This window comes from Orcinus orca, chromosome 7 (assembly GCF_937001465.1).
Source record: "Orcinus orca chromosome 7, mOrcOrc1.1, whole genome shotgun sequence".
In the NCBI taxonomy this organism is placed as follows: Eukaryota; Metazoa; Chordata; class Mammalia; order Artiodactyla; family Delphinidae; genus Orcinus; species Orcinus orca.
In genome coordinates this window covers 38,733,706-38,753,821 of record NC_064565.1, presented here as the reverse complement: position 1 = coordinate 38,753,821, position 20,116 = coordinate 38,733,706, and the positions used below count along the sequence as shown (strand labels likewise).

Sequence of the window (20,116 nt, the reverse complement as noted above, 5' to 3'; positions counted from 1 at the left end):
CGTATTTGTGTATGTATATACACGCATGTGTGAGTACACATACATACCTTACACAAACACACATAAGACAAATCTACGCATGGGAAAATCAGGACCAAACAAAGAAAAACAAAGAGAAATGTAATGAGTTGTAGTTTAAAATTTAACATCTATTTTTACTGAAAGAACACAATTTTTAAAAAGTTTAGTATTCAGTTTATATTATAGCTGAGGCTAGTAGTCAGTATAGTGAAATAAAATGAGGTTAAAAAAACAAACCCAACACTCTCCTAACCTAGCTAGCAAGCATAAAGATGGTAAAGTAGTACTGAAGTTCCTTTACTTAAATTTATTTTAGGTTCTGAAAGGATGTGCATTTAATTTCATTTATTTATATGTTTAAGGTGACAGCATACAAGCATTAGTTATATTGTAGTTTTATCTCTGTTTTAATTTTAAAACTTTGTTGATTTTTCTTTGAACCATGTCTAGCCTTCTTTTCTGCTTTTGCACTTATTGGACAGGATGGAGCTACTAACATTTATAAAATACCTCAAAAGTAATGTCAAAGACATCGTGGATGAATAACCGACAGGTGAACTATAAAGGGAAATTAATGACTGTTACTGGTGCAGTGGAACATAGATTTGATCTTATTTGTGAACATTCTTAAGTGAGGAATATGCAAGATTGTACCTTCCAAAGATGCTAATCAATAAATCAATCCTTTCCCACATTCTCTTCTTACAATGTGACTGACACTCCTCCCACTGAGAGGTAGGTGGTATTTTCCCTTCCCTTCAACATGAGCCCATGACTGTTCTAACAAGTAGAATATGGTAAAGATGATTAGGTCACCTGAGGTTAGATCATAAAAAGTATATAAAACTTCCACCTAATTTTCTTCTTCTTGAGACACTTGCTTTTGGGTCCTGGTCCCCATGCTATGAGGAAACTCAAACTAGCCCATGAGGAGACCATACAAAGTAGTCCTTTTAGAGAAGAATTAATTCCCCAAGCCAACATCCAAAATTAATTGCTAAAAAGTTGAATGAACAATGATGCAGATGACTTTAGCTCTCACAGACTTCCAATCCTCAAGCTGGACCCCAAACATCATGGAATTGAGACAAACCATCCCCACTATGCCCTGTCTGAAATCCTGACCCAGAATCTGTGAGTATAATAAATGTATGTTCTATCCCATTAGTTTTGGGTAATTTGTTATGCACCATTAGATAACTGGAATAAGGTACTTCCATACATGCAAGTTTGAGACTCTGGCATTTGAGGCCTATGTATAGAGGTTTGTACTTGTATGAAAATCTGAGTATATCTCTAATGATGGAGATGGGGAAGACAGGGGGGGTTAACATCTGATCTAATTTTCCCAGTCAATATATGGCTTTTGCTTTCTCTTGCATTAGGGACATTCTATTCTATTCTCTCAGCCTGAACATTCATCCTCCCCTGTGACCCAACACTCACTCTGATCTTCATCTCCTCAAAGGTCTTAGGTCTTACATGAAATGTCACATTCTCCCAGAAGACTCATCTGACTGCTAAGGAATGGATTTAGGTGCCCCTTCTATTAGATTTTAGTGAATTTATCACACTATGTTCCAGTTATTTATCCCTCCATCCTACTAGCCTGTAAGCTCCTTGAGGATATGAACTTTCTTATTTACTACTGCATACCCAGCATCAAGTAGTGATGGATGATCAATAAAAATCATCTTGATAAATGAGTATATGAATGAATGAATGCTTCTCTCTACCTCTACCCTGCTATAAAGGACTGAAAGGCAAGACCCTGGAAAGCTGGAGAAAGTAGATATTCAGAAACTGCAGGTTAGACGGGAATGAACAAAGACACAATGAAGTTAGCAGCTAAAGTCATAGGGTCTGATGAATTTCAGAGACAAAACAGTCTCCATTCTGGTTTCAGAAAATTCTGCAAATCAGACTCAGTTCTCCCTCAGTTTGTCTTACCTTTCTCTCCTGACACACACTTTCATTTCCTCATGTTACCTTGGTTTGTAGACCCTCATGATAACCTCCAGAAATTCAAAATCTCCTAATTTATCCAGGTCTGCCATTAAAAATGCCCCATACTTAGGATCATACAGCTGGCAGTTTTCAAGACAGTACTGATTTCATACATTTTTTTCTTTTCATTAATCTAAACATCAATCTACATGAAATAATATCATTATAAAAACTACCATATAAACGCATTCATGAATTGATAGAAGTGTAAGATGGATCCCAATTTTCTGGAGAGAAAAAAAGGACATCTGACTAAAGATTCCAAAATTATGCTCCAATTCTTGGAAGTTTTTGCTTCCATTCCTTAGTACTGATTTAAACTAAGTATCAATTTAATTATAACAATTAACTCTAGAGTATGAATCACTTTATCCCTCCCCAGGGATTATCAACGGGAGATGAGGGACTTGTTTCCTTAAACAAATTACCCAGTAAAGAATTACTTTTGAGTTAGGAATATCTTTCAGCATTCACTGTCTACTGCAGGTAGTGTATACAAAAAGTCTCTCAAGGAGTACAAGTCTATGCTTTTTGCAGACTTGTATATTTATCCCTCTTCCTCGTTGTCACCTACTAGATAACTTCCTCTTCAAAAACTTCTTTCATTTTTTATCCCCTTGCACCTGGCTCACAGGCTTTTATTTTTACCCCAAAGTTGCAATCAACCAGAGTAACCACAATACGCTACATTAATAATCCCATACTTGTCTTCCATTTCTTGATTTTTCTTAGTGATTCAATCTACCATTTTTTTCCATGGACATGTCCCAGATGTCATTACTGCTCTACCCTCAAAATAATAAATTTAGACATTCTACTCTCTGACCATGACCTCCCAACATCCCAGCATTCTCTACTAATTACAATCCAATATATATACATTCTCAAGGCAAGTCATCTCCAAAGTAGGAAGTGTAAGACAATTGTAAGACAAGTGTCTTAAAATACACTTGTAAGACAAGTGTAAGACAATCCTGTAGAGCACAAGATGAAAGTCTTAGAACTTTTTAATCTTTCATTATTTATATTTTATATTTTTATAGTTTATATTTTTGTAGAATATATAAAGTAGGTTGCAGGTTATACAAAGTAGATTTTATTATACTTATGTAATTTAATATATTTTTAATAAGCTTTATATAAAGTATATGAGCATACAGGTAAATACATATAATTTATAAATACATATATACATCGATGGTATGTGTTAAAAAATTGAAGACCATTTCATTGGCTACTTTCTACCTTTTGTTCTTTCTCATTACTGCCTTCCCTACTCTGTTTTTATTGTGTTGTACATCACGTAAGCCACTCCCCTGTCAATATATTCAATTCCCCTGCCTCACTGTCCTTCCATTGTATCTGGGTTCCTGAGTGCTTCAACAGAAAAATTACAAAATATAAAACTCTACAGATAGTGGCCACCATAAATCCTTGGTAAGCACCCTCAATTTGGGCCTCAATGATGCCTGGTAATCCTATTAGCTTTTCCTCTTTAGCTCTCTCAACCTCTCCCTAGTGATTGTTTCAAACATTCATCACTTCTCTAAAAACTCTGTCCTTACCAGCTCTTCCCTCACTCCCAGCAGAGCATATAAAGTGCTGGTTAATAGGAAAAAAAAAAATCACTGCCCTTAGATGAGATGAGAACTCAGTTCCCTCAATTTTCTACCACCAATGCTACAAACTACTATTCATAGATTTCCAACATTTCTTCTTCCCTCCTCTTAGTATGGAAAGGTATTTCTTTTCGTGCTCTGGTTTTTTAGTCTCAATCCTCTTACCTGTTTATCATTTCTGTTGCTAATTTGTTCAGTCTCTCTATTACCCTTAGCAGTTAAACATGCTTAAGTCTCTCCAATTATTAAAAGAGCTCTCCTCCAGTCTCAGGTTCTTTCCAGGTAGTACTCTTTTTTCCTCCTTCTTTTCTCCTTCTCCGTCTTTTTTCACAGACACTGTGAAAATTAAGAACCTCTGCCTTAAATGTTGTCCACAGGGCTCTGCCACAGGCCCTCTTTCCTTTACAGTATGCATGTACAAACTCACCTACTCTTGTGGCTTAAGTATGATCTAAATGCTGATAAATCCCAAATCTGTATCTTCAGCTCAGATCTCTCTTCGGATTTCTAGACCTATCTATGTATTCAAATCTTTCATTCAGACAGAAACACTCTGATGGTTTATATGTCTCGAACTCAAGATATCTCAAACTGAATTAATCACTCCCCATTCCCCAAATAACCCACTTATTACTGTTCTTCCAATGAACTACTAAATTCCAACAACTATAACTCTTAAATATCTCTCCAATCTATTACTTTCTATCCCTATTCTTCCTACAGGTCACCATCATTGCTTAACTGGACTGATACTGGAGATTCTTAACTGGCCTCGCACCTACAATCTTGCTCTCCTTCAATCCATACTCTTCACTGCAACCAGAATGACTTTTCTAAAATGCAAACTTTATTACATTACTCTACTCACATTGCTCAAACTTTATCATGCTTTAAACCTTCCAGTGGCTTCTCCTCGCCTTCAGAATAATTTTAAAATACCTTAACACAACTTATAAAGTCCTTCATGAATGTGCCCCTGCCTGCCCTCCCCCTACCTTCAAAGCTCAAATACTGAATTTCCAGTTCTTTAAAGGGTCATCCTTCTCTCTCCTCTAGGCACTGGAACAAGATTATTCCTACCTGAAATAATTTTTCCATGTCTTTACTGGTCTAGGTAACTACTTATTTTTCAGGTCTCAATTTAAATGCCACAGCTTCCAGGGAGGCCTTTCCTATGTCCAGTCTGTGGTATAGGCCAGTGGCAGAGCTGGTGCTCAACAAATAGTCAAATGTACCTCCTCTGCATTTTCTAGCATGCCTTCGAGTAAGGTTGGGGGAATGAGGTTGATTTCTGGCCAGTAAGATGAGAGGAAAAAGAAGTAAACAACTTACAGGATTGTCCTTAAAAATGTCCAATTCTCTACTTCCTACTTCCTCTGTCATGACAACTGAAGAAGCCACCTGAAGAAGCAAGATGGAGGAGAAATGCCTGATATAAACTGGATCTTACTTGTGTGAAAAGCAAATTCCTTGTGTAATAAATTACTGAGATATCTGGGTTAATTTGCTACCAAGATTAACCTAGCCTACACTTACTAATAACAATACAGGGCTTCTGCTATATACTCCCACAGGACTCCTTTACTACCTAGCATAGTTTGTTATTGCTTACCTGTCTGTCTGCCCAGATAAGACTCTTAGCATTTTAAGGAAAAGTTTTGTGCTTCTCCTGTTCCCTGCCTTATGTCTAGAATGTAGCATAGTGCTTGAAACTTACAAGGCATTAAGAAAATATTTTGGTACATGAATGAATGGATCAATATAACCTACTTTGTTTAGTAGAATACTGTAGTACCACCAGTTTGAATTTGTAAGTAATACTATATACCAGATATTTTATCTGCCAGTATTTTTTCTATATCTTTTATTTTTCGTCAAAAGCAGCTATATATATTTTGTATCCTGTTTTAATTTTTTTCACTAAACATGTTTTAATTTTTTTCACTAAACACTAAAAAAAAAAGAAAAAACTTGATACATACTATCAATGTTTTTTCAATTCAAGGCAACTAGAAAGGCATACCATAAATGTATAAGAATTTTTTTTTTTGCGGTACGCGGGCCTCTCACTGTTGTGGCCTCTCCCGTTGCGGAGCACAGGCTCCGGACGCGCAGCCTCAGTGGCCATGGCTCACGGGCCCAGCCGCTCCGCGGCATGTGGGATCTTCCCGGACCGGGGCACGAACCCGTGTCCCCTGCATCGGCAGGCGGACTCTCAACCACTGCGCCACCAGGGAAGCCCTCGATTAAGTTTTTAATGCGGAAAAATTGAAGCTATCAATTCCAAAACAAAGGGTACTACCAGAGACTGCATAAATAAGACATCTAAAAATATATATATATAAACCCAATTATACTACAATTAAGAGGAACATAACAGAAATGGAGACATAGCATTGACTCTGATGATTCTCTTGTTCCTCCTCCACTCCACCATAATTCTCCAAAGATAAATGAAATTTTGATTCTAAGAGCCAAGGAAAGCACAATGCCTGGCATCAGCAGATCCAAGTTTAAGTTCTGGCCACTTCATTTAGTAGTTGTATGGCCTTATGCATAATCTCTCTGTATTTATATTATTTTTGAGAGAGGTGTGTCTCTTTCTGCAGCAGAGTTTCTCAGCCTAACACTACTGATATTTTTGGACTGGATAACTCTTTGTTGTTGGAGGCTGTCTTGTGCACTGTAAGATGTTTAGCGCAGCATATCTGACCTCTACCCACTAGACGCCAGTAGTAATATCTTGCTACTCTCAGGTGAGGACAATCAAAAATATCTACAAACATTGTGCAATGTGCAATGAGGAGCTGAGAACCACTGCTTTAAGATAAGGAAGAACAATACTTTATAGTTCTATAGCTTTTTCAGTAATTTATCCCCCATTTTTTCCAGAACGTCTAACAAATTACCAGGTTAAATGTTCATAGTCTGTCTGCATCATTTTCCTTTTCCTTCTCTGTTCTCTTGTAATTCGCTTTTAAATAGTCAAAAGCATATCAAAGAAAGAAAGAAAAGGAAAAGTGTAAATGTTAAACTGATTATACAATTTGTCCTGGGGTAATTAAAATTTGATAATATTGCTCTTTTAACTCTTAACAATATTTCAATGACTTTCTATATTCTCTTTTAAGAAGAAAAGGGTACTTCAATTTCCCTTCTCCCACACTTGGTGGCTTTATAGCTCAGGGATCCCAATTAACATTTAACACTTGCAAACACTGAAAAACTGCTTCTTCACTCTGAAATTTTTTTTTTTCCAACTCTGTTGAAGGTAGCAAGAATACTTCAAAGATAATCTAACTCAAATTAATGGAATTAATTTAAAAATGAATATTATGCATGGGGACATACATTGCTCATAATAAGTAATTTGTAGTTATACTATTCTACACACTCTCAAAACACTTTATAAATGTTAAATCTAATTATTAAATGTTCCCACCTTTCATAAGAAAGGAATAAATTTTAAGCACCTGAAAATAAAGTCTTCAAATAAAGGTATTTCCTTAAAATACACCCTATATTACTAAAGCACTTTAATACTAAATAAATCAAGTGTACTTTTTACTTAAATACAGATTGTATATGTACTAAAGGGATTAAATAATGCAACCAATAATATAAAATGACAGGCGGTCAGCTATAAATCATTTCCTAGCAATTACATTTAATTTTGTATTCCCTTCAAGATCTAATGTAAAAATAACATAAGGAAGTAGTTTTAATTTCTAAAGCAACAGAATATGGGGAAATTTGTTCAGTCTCAAATACTTCTTTAAATAATGTTATCTTAATATTCACTGTGTTCTTTCAAGAATTTGAAAATGAACATTTCTATGACAAACAACATTTTCCCACCTGTTAAAAAGAGTTGCTGAATCTGGATTTCTTAATTGTGATCCAACATTTTCAAGTGATTAGGCATATGCTGAGAGTAATGTTAACCTTTTAACTATATTTAGTGAGGAAAGAGTATAACTTGTGGTAATTTTATTTTTCATTTATTATTTATACCCTGCTAGCTTCCAGTAATGTTTTAAGATGATTCACCTGGTCTTTTACACTGGCATTATGAGGCAGCATCCAATGGTAGAAAAAGCACTGGCTTTGGAAATAGACACACTTAGGTTTCAAGCCTTTCACTGGCACAGTACCCAAGGAATTTTGGTCAAGTCACTTATCTTACTCTCTGAATAGCTGATTCTATACCTATTAGCTCTGATACTTGTATGTACCTGGCTTGTGGCTGCCATTCCATAAGTTACAATACATTTCTTCCTCTTCAAAAATGGTTAGACTTTTAGAGAATTAAGCATATTATTTTTTACAATATTCTCTTCTAGATCAAAAAAGATAAGGCTTTGGTACCGTGCCGGATAGAAAAAAATCAATATCTCAAAATATCAATGCAGATGCCATTCTGGATTCATTCTTTTTTTTGAACTACTTTATATGTACTCATACCACTAAACTTAGCTGAACACTACTTAATGGGTACATATGAAAATGACAGTAGAAATCAATATTTCAAGACAGATAAAATTTAAGTGGGATTGTGAAAATATTTTAATGTCCCTGAGTAAACCTTCAGTTTAGAGCAATGGGCTTCAAATACAGGGCTCTGTACTTAATTTTCCTTCTAAGATCTATAGGAGATACTAGATTATACTAATCCTTAGAATGCCAATGCACTTCTTTGATCAAGCTTTGTCTGCAACTTATTAAAAATTTAATTACTCTTTGCAGCAGCTGGTCTCTGTTTTAATAAAAAACAGACTGCGAGGTCCCACCTCCAGAGTTTCTGATTCAATAGCTCTTGGCTAGGTCTTTGGAATTTGCTTTTCTATCAAAGTTCCAGGTGACGCTGATGTTGCTAGCCAGGTTATTTTAGCAGGCTATGAGAACCACTGGTCCAAATATCTCTAAATCTACATTATTCCTAGTTTTCTGTAATCTGAATAATCTGTTATATTTTCTAGACACAATTCATTCATTTATTCCTACAGCTATTTCTTGGCTAGGCTGTTTAAGGTTCTGGTGAACAAGATAGACAAGGTTCCTGCTCTCATGGAGCTTACATTCTATTAGTTAGGGGGACAATAAATACATAAATAAACAGAAAAATACAGGACAGTAGTAAATGCCATAAACAGAATTAAAACAAGGTAATGTGACTTGAGTGATTTCTTTAGATTTGGTGGTGGTTGGAGAAGACTTTTCTAAGGAGTTAACATTTAAGCTGAGATCTGACTAACAAGAGCCACCTATGGAAAGACTGAGAGAAGAACATTCTAGGTAGAGGGAACAACTTGTGTAAATGTCCTAAAGGAGAAACAAGTTTGGTGTGTCAAGAAATAGGTTAATTTGGATTGCAAATGAGGGTAGATAGATACTCAGGGGCCAAGTCAATCACATAGTATCATCTGGGATGGGGTAAATAGTTCGGAGAGTTTTCTGTAAGTGAAGACCTCCAATACACCATACTGAAAAATTCTGCCATTGGAGTACAAATAATGAATACTGTAATTAATCTGATGGCATTGTATTTGTAAGAAAAGGTCTCACTGTCTCACTATATAATAATAGAATATACCACTAATTGGTAAGGATAGTAGGCATGGTCTAAAAAATTTAGGGCTAAAAGCAAAAGTCAGAGGCTCAGAAGGCTCTGTTACCTATTACCCATGTGATCAAGGACATGGTAAAATCTTCAGTTCTCTGGATCTCAATTTCCTCATCTATAAAAGGGAATAGAGTAAGTATCTCCAAAACTGTTATGAAGATTAAACAAGATAATTAATATATAATACCCAGTAATTACCCATTATTTTGTGGGTACTTAATAAAATGTTATTCCAGATCAGTCTCTTCTGCTCTTCCAGATAAACTCATCAGCTCAAAGCAATGAAAGAAGAATTGAAACATGCTAAGTTTTCAAGAAAACTCTTTCTTTTGTATCTGAATTTCCATAGCTTCAACTTCCTAATAATCCCATATCATTTAGTGTCTGTATCTGAATGTTCAAATGTTACAAAATAATAAACCTAAGAATAGCATGTATTTTAAATCAACGTACAAAAACCTATACACCAAATAAATGTTGCTCTATTCAAAGTACAGGATTACAGGGACTTCCCTTACGGTCCAGTGGTTAAAACTCCATGCTCCCACTGCAGGGGGCATGGTTTTGATCCCTAGATCCCTAGTTGGGGAACTAAGATCCCACATGCCACAGGGTGTGGCCAAAAAACCCCGAAAAACAAAGTATAGGATTACAGGTCTACATTGTTCCGAATAGCTTTGAACCTTCTCTTCTAGAACTACTGTAAGAATCTATTTAAAAGCCTAACAGAATTCTACTGATTTTAAACTTTCACTTGTTTTTGACCAAGAAACAAAGCACAAAAACAAAACTTTGCTTATTAGACATCACTCAGACAGTTGCTTGTTAATTCAAACTTAGCCCTCAAAAAATGACTGATAATACAGATAACATTCAAAATGATGTCATACTGTTTAGACAACCTAAGGAGTTCCAAAAGTATTTAAGCAAAGCAACAGCACTGAAATAAGTACATAGCCTCTCACATGATTACTTTCTAAGAAAAGATACTTGTTTGCATGGATAGTTTCTAGGATATTTGTTTAAAAGCAGTGTACCAATATGTACATTATGTGTATACATACAGGACAGAGTGAAATTGGGAAACCATTTATAGGAAAAGGTACTAATGGGTGTATTCCTTCGCAAACTGACTTGTCATATAAACTAATAATCTGCAAGAAACTAAAAGGTCATGATGGACAAGAAGCCATGCTTCTAGCTTTTCTAACTTCTTGGTAGTAGTGCTCTAATATTCTTTCTTCCTGGTGTCAGTTACTTAATAGCTCATCTATCATGTAGTTTTGAATAAAAACATTTTTATGAAAGGAAAATTGAAAGACAGAAGAGTTAAGTGGATAGCTCAAAATTAAAGACAAAGGTAAAGTGGTACATAAGAAAGAAGGGAAAATAGTTGCATTACTTCCAAATAAACATGAGAATTACAGATGGTATAAATGGAAAAGGATTAGGCAGGGCAGTTCCTAGAGTCTAAAGATGAAAAGAATGATAGGGAAGCCAGAAGAAGCAAAAAGAACTCCATCTCCACCCTGCATCCTGTTGGTTAAAGGAGCCTTTAGCAATGGTCTGGGCCTGTTGGAATTGCTACTCTTGTTGCATGATGGGATAAGTGAGACTCAGAAGTCACATGAAGGCTGCAGTAGGTGTGTGTTTATGTTTGAGGGCTGGCCAAGATGCAGTAAAGGAGATAGGTACAATTTAAAAATATTTTCTATAGAAACACTGCTAATATTATGCCTTAAATACACTATGGATTGATTAAAGTGACATAATACCACCAAGCATAACCACCAGGTAAAACAGCATTTCTATGATAAAGCAATTCTGAGTGAAAAAACTGATATACAAATTACAGACTGCCTGTATTACTCTCTCCAGGATGATGAGGCCCATCACAGTTAACAGTTACTAAGTATGTGACCCCAGGGTCACATGACTAAAACTACTAACAGACACAATACCTCTCACTCAAAACCACTGGGGCTAGCAGAATTTCAGCACTGATATATATGTATTTTGCTTTTAATTTTAGAAAGGTAATATAGTGCATATAGTATATATGATGTGATATCCCCAGAGGTGACTGGGGCAGCACCTGAGAATCAAACACATAAATATTTCTGCAGTAAAATATAGCAGTATTCACACATGGGAAACATAAAGCCTACAAATAGCCTCACATAAACTCAGTTCTCGATTTGCGACCAACTGAGTTAAGTGCAAGTCAGATTTTGCTGCCTTAACTAAATACACTTTTACTTAATTTTTTATTTAAAAAGTGTGAGTTCCCTCCCTCCTCCCTCTGAACTTTTTAAAGTTCAGAATTATAGATAAGGGACTATGGACACGTATCAGTATCTGCAAATGTTACTCTCTCAACGTGATCCATGGTCACCTTTAAAAAAGAAAATTGGCGGTCTTTGAGGTTACTATTGCAAAAAGATTATCACTCAATGAAGGCTGAAATGAATGGTTAGCAGTTTTTAGCAATAAAGTATCCTTAATCAAAAAAAAAAAAAAAAAAAAAAAAAAGAAAATTGGGGGGGCTTCCTAACTAGCTAAAGACTATGTGACAATAGCCAAAAAGCTTTTAAAAGCCCTGGATATCAGAAATTGTTCTGGTGCCCAAGGAATCTTGCAAAGGTTTCAAAGGCTGAGGTAATAACAACAGTTTCTCTTGGACTGGATGTTAGAAAATGCCATTATTCAAAATATGAGATTTAGATTAGCTTCTCTGCCACAATCAACAATTACTATAATAATTATAACAGTGATGTGGGAAACATTGCTTTACACTGGCTGCCAAGAAAACCAGCCATTCCTTATTTCCTCACACTCAAGCAGAAATGCCCTGAACCTGGACAGTGTTTCTCAACCCTGCCCTTGTTTCAGTGGTCAGGACCTGCTGTGTTGGCTACTCAGACCAAATACATTTTTGTGACACAGAGGATCCATCCCTGGGTCAATCTGCCTAGTGTTTCCTTCTCCCTCCTTCCTACTGATCCCTTTTCTGCCAGCTTCTTAGTAGCTAGAACCTACTCACTTCTGCTTTCAGGGGCTTTCCTGACTTAAAATTAGACTCCATCTTCTATTATTTGAGAATTTATATTCTCTCCAGGGTAGCTAATTTTCTGCTTAAAGCTCTGTGTTTGCAGAGACCCTCATTATCTGTCACCTCTTATCAGCCTAAATCAGCTTTGGTCCCAGGCTTCTCTTGGCCTGCCACATCCTGTGCCATTGGTAGGAAAAGAAATGCTGTTACTCTTCTGAAAGTATTGGTTTACAGTTATAAAATATGTACTCCTTCTATGTTTTCTCTTCTTCACAGATCTCCCCATCAACTTCCATAATCAAATACAATGGAAGCCATTAGCCAAATATTTTGAAAAAAGACAAAAATGTTATATTAGAAAAATAAGAACAAATTTAAAGACAATCAAAAATGTTTACTACAACTCTTTAAAAACCCACTGTCATTAACAGTGTCAATTCTCAACCAAATAAATAAGGAAAAATGATGGCAACAAGAAAATGCTATTAGTTGGAGATGGAGGATAGGGGAGTGGATTGTTTGAGAAAGAGAGAAAAAGGCCTCGGGGGGAAAAAAAATCAGCCACCATTAAATGGCAAAAATATTCTATAAATAGTAACAAGATAACCTGTATTTACATAATGGCTTTCTTCCAAAGAATTCATGGTGATGTATTTTTTTTAAATGAAGACAATTTTTTCTTAAAGAAGATGAGCCAATATAGGATAAGCCTGAATCACTCTTAAAAGTATATATTTGCACAGTGAAGGTTAATCGCTTGGTTCTAAAAAACAAAACAAAAAACACGGACTATTAAAGACTTTTTTTTTTTTTAAGACATTGTTTTTTAATCTGAGACAAAGACTTTAACAGGCCCAAGTTTCCACTGAAAGATCAATGTAACATGATGAAAAATTTATACATACTGAAATAATGAATTGGAAATCAACAAACATTATACTGAAATATTTAAATATTTTAAAAAGTTATATTTTAAGAGGTAAAAAATAAGGGAAAATATTAACTAAGATCTGTCAAAATTGTTTTATTTATTCAATGGCTATTATAATATAGTATCTTTTGTTTTATATGTCCTTGTTTTGGGAATATTTTAAATTCTAGTTGGGTGAATTTTATGATCCCAAAATAAAGATGAAGCTTCAGTTAGGCATGTCACAGGGAGTTGGTGGCATCTTATATGAGAAGAGAAGCATGGAAAAGGTTAGGTAGTTAAGTGATTTGCCCAATATTAATGGCAAAACGAGGCAGAGATCTTGTTATTTGACTTCAAGTCCAATGCTTTTAAGTACCACATAAATCTGTATTCTAGGGGCTTCCCTGGTGGCGCAGTGGTTGAGAGTCTGCCTGCCAATGCAGGGGACACGGGTTCGAGCCCTGATCTGGGAAGATCCCACATGCCGTGGAGCCACTGGGCCCGTGAGCCACAACTACTGAGCCTGCGCATCTGGAGCCTGTGCTCCACAACAAGAGAGGCTGTGACAGTGAGAGGCCCGTGCACCGCGATGAAGAGCGGTCCCCGCTCGCCTCAACTAGAGAAAGCCCTAGCACAGAAACAAAGACCCAACACAGCCAAATAAATAAATAAATAAAATTAAAAAAAAAAATCTGTATTCTATAAAATGAAACTAAGTATTAAATTGCAAGCAGGCAAAAAAAGACTTTATATAGTATTTCTAAGCCAGGTTTTCAATTTTTTTGTGCAATCTTTATCTAGCAGAAAAAAGTTTCCTGATAGCGAAAATGTGAAGGATTAAAAAATATTTTTTATAAATGATATAAACAATGGATAAAAAGAGAAATATTTCAATAAGGGCATGGTGGAATACAGGGCCTTGATTGGGATGCTCTATATCTAATTTTTGGGTGAAATACGTTAAGTGAATATTATAAAGTGAAAAATATACAAAATATACTTGGGGGGAAGCATGTATGATATCTTTTCATCTTCTCACTTAAAAAATTTTTAACAAAGTATGTTTAGTGACTCTCAATCAAGCAGAAGTTGATTTAAAATCGTAAATAATACTAATATGCAATCAATCCTTTTACAAAAATATTTTCCACTTGAGAGTATTTCCCAGTGTTTCAAAAGTCATAATCTCTTTCATAGTCAAAATCAACCAAACAAAAAGTGGCTTTGTGAATATGGTTATATCTTGATTTTTGAAACAAAATTCCTTAACATATTACAGAGCAGATATACTGGATGGTTAGTAACAGCAAAGGGTCAACACAAATTTTATACATTTGACTTTTAATTTCACTTGTGGTGGAAATCAGCAAATATGAGCAATAACAGAGTTCAGATTCTGGGACTGAACAGACTTGGATTTGAACCTCCACTCTCTCACATAGCGCCTGAATAACTACAGCCACTGACTTCTTTGTGCCCATTTCTTCATAAATTTTTGTGAGAATCATAGTAAATCATGCCTAAATGGCCAAGAAGAACACTGGTTACAATTATTAACAAGATTTTTATAGGGGATAACCTACTCATTTTGTTGGAAACATGGCAAATGGTCTTGAAATTATGCCTAGGCTACCAGCAAAAAGGTAAGATTATCTTATTCCTTTTTGGGTTGCAAATGCACAAGACTGTTCTGTAATAAAAACCTACTTCCCCTGAAATCACATGCAGATTAAGGAATGCAAGTATAACAATTGTATAAGTATGAGGTTAATGTTTAATCCTTCAACTGGACAGAAAACTCCGTAAGGTTTCGGACCATGTTTGTTTCTTTTACCACTTACCCTAATACCTAGCACAGCTCTGGTGCATGGTGGTGACTCAGTAAATATCTGTTGAATGAATAAGTGAATGAATGAGCTAATGTCAATCAGAGAAGATATAGAAAGGACAAAAGATGAATAATGGGAAATATGACCATGTGAGATGAAGAACAATCAACAATGAGATGCTGGTGGTCCTGGGAAAATGGCAAAGACCTGAGGAGTTTAGAGAACCTGTGAAAGTCTAAAGGAACAAGGAGACTTGAAAGAAGCTTGACAGGGAGATGGATATGTGCTCTAGGAAAGGGAAGATACCACAGAAAACACTGAATGAGTGACAAGAATCAGAAAATTCAGGTTTCATAATGAGAGATCCTGTCATATAAACATTCCAGTGGTTCTGGAGAGAGCAGTTTCAGCCTAAAACTATAGAGGTGTAGGACTAGAGAAAGGAAATTATACTTTCACAAAGTCTAAAGGATCCATGAAAAATGCCTCTGGTTTTGCACAAGAAGGGCAAAATATTTCCTTAAAGAGGAAAGAAGCATAGAAGGACACAGCAACCAAAAAGAATGAGGCTACAGAACAAAAGAAAGCAGAAAGATTCAGAAGAATCTAAAAATTATTTACATAGTATCACGCTAATGAATAAAAGGAAATGAGTATACTGGCCATGAGGAAGATTAAATGATTTACCTCCTAAATTAATGTAATCACCTTCAAAATGAGCAGTTACTGATATTTTGTATGGTTTGTGTGCTAAGATACCTGAAATTCCCCCACAAAAGCATGAGTGACAGTGCAGTAGGCACTATGTGGAAGAAACAGAAGGATTTAAAGCTATGATTCTGGGGTGGACCCAGAGAGGGGTGCATCAGCTCATCTGAGCATGCACGGAACCACCTGGGAAGCCTTCTGAGTGAGTGCCGCCTTGGATTGTGCTGCAATACAGGGTCCATTTACGGAAAGCAGATTAGGATTTATGGGATGTGCCTATCACCTCTCTGCCCTGCTCACTGTACTGCAGTCCCTTGGTATCTGCATGGGAGTGGTTCCAGGACCCGATGTGGATCTGCAGATGCTCAAGTTCCATAGTCGGCCCTTCCACAAATGTGGAACTTGCCGATACCGAGGGCCAACTATACTCATTCCTCCTCAGAGCCAGATGTTTTGTTACGAGTAATGCGGATGTAACTGCTTATCAAGTTTGATTTTGCTTGGCTCCATGTTGATACATTCTCTGCAGTTCAAGGTATCTTTAATCCTTGTGACAAATTTCATATTCCTCTGGTTTTACAGCTTAAACCAGGGGAGATAGTAAGGGAACAGAGAACATAAATAATTTACACCGGAACATAATTAATTAGGAGTTAACTGCATATCTCATGTGTTATTTATTTGCTCATTCAACATATACTTATTTTGCTACTACTGTATCCCAGAACGATTATAAATGCTAGGGATATAACAATTTAAAAAGACAAGAACCCCATCCTCTCAGAGTTTTTATTCAGGTGTTTGTGGGAATGCAAAGGTTTGGAGACAACAAACAAGTTAACATTTATTTAACCACTTTTACATTGCCTAGAACTCTGACTCTATGAGCCATGAGCTGCTTCTTATACTGATATATACTCTAAAGGAAGTATGGCCTTTTGGGTACTTGAATTACCCTTACATTTAATATAAGTGCCTTTGAAACATCTGCTATAATTAGAAGCAGCAAATGCTTTTCTATATTTAATTCTAGCTTCCTTTATTGCATTTTGTGAAAACATATTTATTCTTCTCATCATAAAAGTAACAACCATATTACAGAAATATTGAATCTAGAAGAAAGGGAAAAAAGGGCCCTAATTTTAGCACCTTAATACAAATCATTCAGGATTTCACTACATTTCCTTCTAACATTTTTAATGTTTAAATAGCTGTATGTTTACATAGTTGTAATTATAATATGTAATACTTTTGAATATTTTTGTTTTCTTTTAAGCATTTTCTCCTTACTTCATAATTCCTGTTTACTTTAAAATTTAGTAGATCCAAAAAAGAAATGATACAAGTGAACATATTTACAAAACAGAAACGGACTCACAGACTTAGAGAATGAACTTATGGTTACCAGGGGGGTAGGGTGAAAGGAAGGGATAGTCAGGTAGTTTGGGATTGACATGTACACACTGCTATATTTGAAAAGGATAACCAACAAGGACCTACTGTATAGCACAGGGAGCTCTGCTCAATGTTATGTGGCAGCCTGGATGAGAGGGGAGTCTGGGGGAAAATGAATACACGTGTATGTATGGTTGAGTCGCTCTGCTGTGCACCTGAAACTATCACAACATTGTTAATCAGCTATACTCCAATATAAAATAAAAAGTTGAAAAAAAATTTAGTAGATCCACAAATTAGTGAAAAAGCCACATATGTATTTATCTTTCTCCCAGACCATCTAAAAACTTTAAGAATGAATGTAAAAAGTCTATTTTAAGCCTAACTAGTCTTTAAAGTGGGGCTCAATGCTAAAGGTTTTAGGCCTAAACAATGCTAGGTCAAAATGTGATGTTAGGTATAATTTTTAAAGTATTATTATATATAGTAAGTGTTGTATTTACATTACCACACATTTCTACTTTAGATATGCTGTTGGATAAAATGGGAAAATCAATGAGATCATTTTTTTCAATAATATACATTTATTTAGCAACTAGTAAAATGCTAGGTTCCAAACATATAACTCGAAAGTTCAGAAAACTAAAGAATCACACTTTTAAAATAAAAGAATATTTATACAAATTAAACTACTGCTTCTCTATGACTCTACATTCCTGGATCATTTTCTGATGTTAGCTGAAACTTGCTAGCTGTAGAAGACATGTCTAAAACTAAATACAGAATACACAGAATTTCCATATATACTAATTTTATTGAAGGGTTATGATTTTAAGACATCTCTTGCATCACAAGATATAAACGCCTCAGCTAGATGACTACTCACTCATAAATTTAGTATATGAATACATGTATCTTCTAACTGAGGGAAAGATTAATCATTTGCCCCTAAATCCATACCTTCAGACTTCGCCTTCATGTTGATTCTAAACTTCCTTTACACAATAAGACAAAGGTTTTTGTTTGTCTGTTTTGTTTTGATTTTGTCTCAATAATCCCCAAAGAGCCACTAGAGATAAAGTAGTATTTATTAACACGCAAACATGCTTTATTAAATTAAAATTAAATTAGCTTCTGTGATCTGGACACTAATGAAAATATGCAAGGGCAAGTTTTAATAGGCAGGAGAGTGGTCACAGCTATAATTGAGATAGGGATGCCATGGATGGACAGGGACTGCTTCTCTGACTTGAGAATCAAAGGCACATAAAAAATGGTTTATTTTCTGTATTCACCCACTAACAAAATATTCTATGAAGCTTCACTTTCTCTCATTTGCATTATCAAAACTGACTTTGCTTCTCTAACTACAATATCCTCAGGGGCAGTTACTCCTGCCAACACTACTGTCACCCTCTAAAATATCTGAAAGTCACTGACATAAGACTGATATAAGAGGATAATGCCGATGTACGTTAGGCCTAACCCAGTACTCAGGATATTGACAACACAAAGCCAATGGTTTTGACATTGGCAAATAGAGTCAAACTATTCACAATTCTGCTGAAATTCCAGGTCAGCATTTTATGAATTAGAACTGGCCTGGGTGGCAATGAATAACTTCAGATACTTGATCATTTCAATTTTGTTTTAAAAACTTTAATGAGGCTGACCTGGAAATATATTTCAGTGGATTTCTCAAAATGAAGACAGAAAAGCTATACATCGAGAATAGATAAGAGAGATGGGTCAACAATGTTAAACATTTTTCTTTAAACGTGTCTTAGAAGGTTAGGTATTAGGTCATTAGTTCCAGTCTGTGTAGCATTTATCTCCATGAATAAAATATTTTGATGATAAAATATTTTGATAGTTAATAAAATATTGACAATTACACACCTTTTTTTGTGATATTAAATTTTCCAACATAATGACAGGATTATTGGCTGATTCCAAATTATAGCTATGATAACCCATTATGTGAAATTATGTTTGCAGTTAGCATTAACCAAAGAAGTTCATGATTACCAGCAAAAATACTAATAGAAATTAGAGATCCGAAAGGGTCAAAGGATGTGTGTTAAAAGAAGTATGGGTAGGACTTCCCTTGTGGTGCAGTGGTTATGAATCTGCCTGCCAATGCAGGGGACGTGGGTTCGAGCCCTGGTCCAGGAAGATCCCACGTGCTGCGGAGCAACTTAGCCCGTGTGACACAACTACTGAGCCTGTGCTCTAGAGCCCGCGAGCCACAACTACTGAAGCCCACGCGCCTAGAGCCTGTGCTCCGCAACAAGAGAAGCCACCGCAATGAGAAGCCTGTGCACTGCAATGAAGAGTAGCCCCCACTGGCGGCAACTAGAGAAAGCCAGCATGCAGCAACAGACTCAACACAGCCAAAAATAAATAATAAATAAACTTATAAAAAAAAAAGTATAGGTAATATACACTTACACTGGACTATTTTAGCTACCGCAGAAAGGGCAGCCAGTCACGTGACCTTCTTACGTAATGGCACATTTGCAGTGGCTAAATTGTAGGGTAGTTCACTTAATGCAAATTAACAATAAAATGACTACATAAGGAAAAGGTGATTTTAAATGATAATCTCAGAATTACATATAGCAGCAGTCAATAGCCATGGGAAGTGGATCACATATAATCCATAGTAAATACTGCACATTTGGCATATTTAGAGCAATCTGCTGGTCCTCAAAACAAACAGAAGGCTAGTAAAATACTATGCCAACAAGCACCCACTAAGTACACAGGTCATTTAGTATACAAGCTCAGAATCTGATTAGAGTTACTGGAATCATAGACCCGAGCCTCGTCTGTCATCCAGTCATAGTCATAAAATTAGAAAGATACTTCGGAATCACTTGGAAAGGTATGCTTCCTATTATTAAGAAAACAAACTCTAGTGCTTGTAAAATAGTGGAGAGGAACATT

General features: G+C 35.8%; 1 protein-coding gene across 6 annotated transcripts in view; it reads right to left on the bottom strand.

The window, feature by feature from the left end:
* Positions 1–20,116, bottom strand: part of MBD5 (methyl-CpG binding domain protein 5) — a 402,382-nt gene that overhangs the window by 334,108 nt on the left and 48,158 nt on the right. The window lies entirely within an intron of this gene.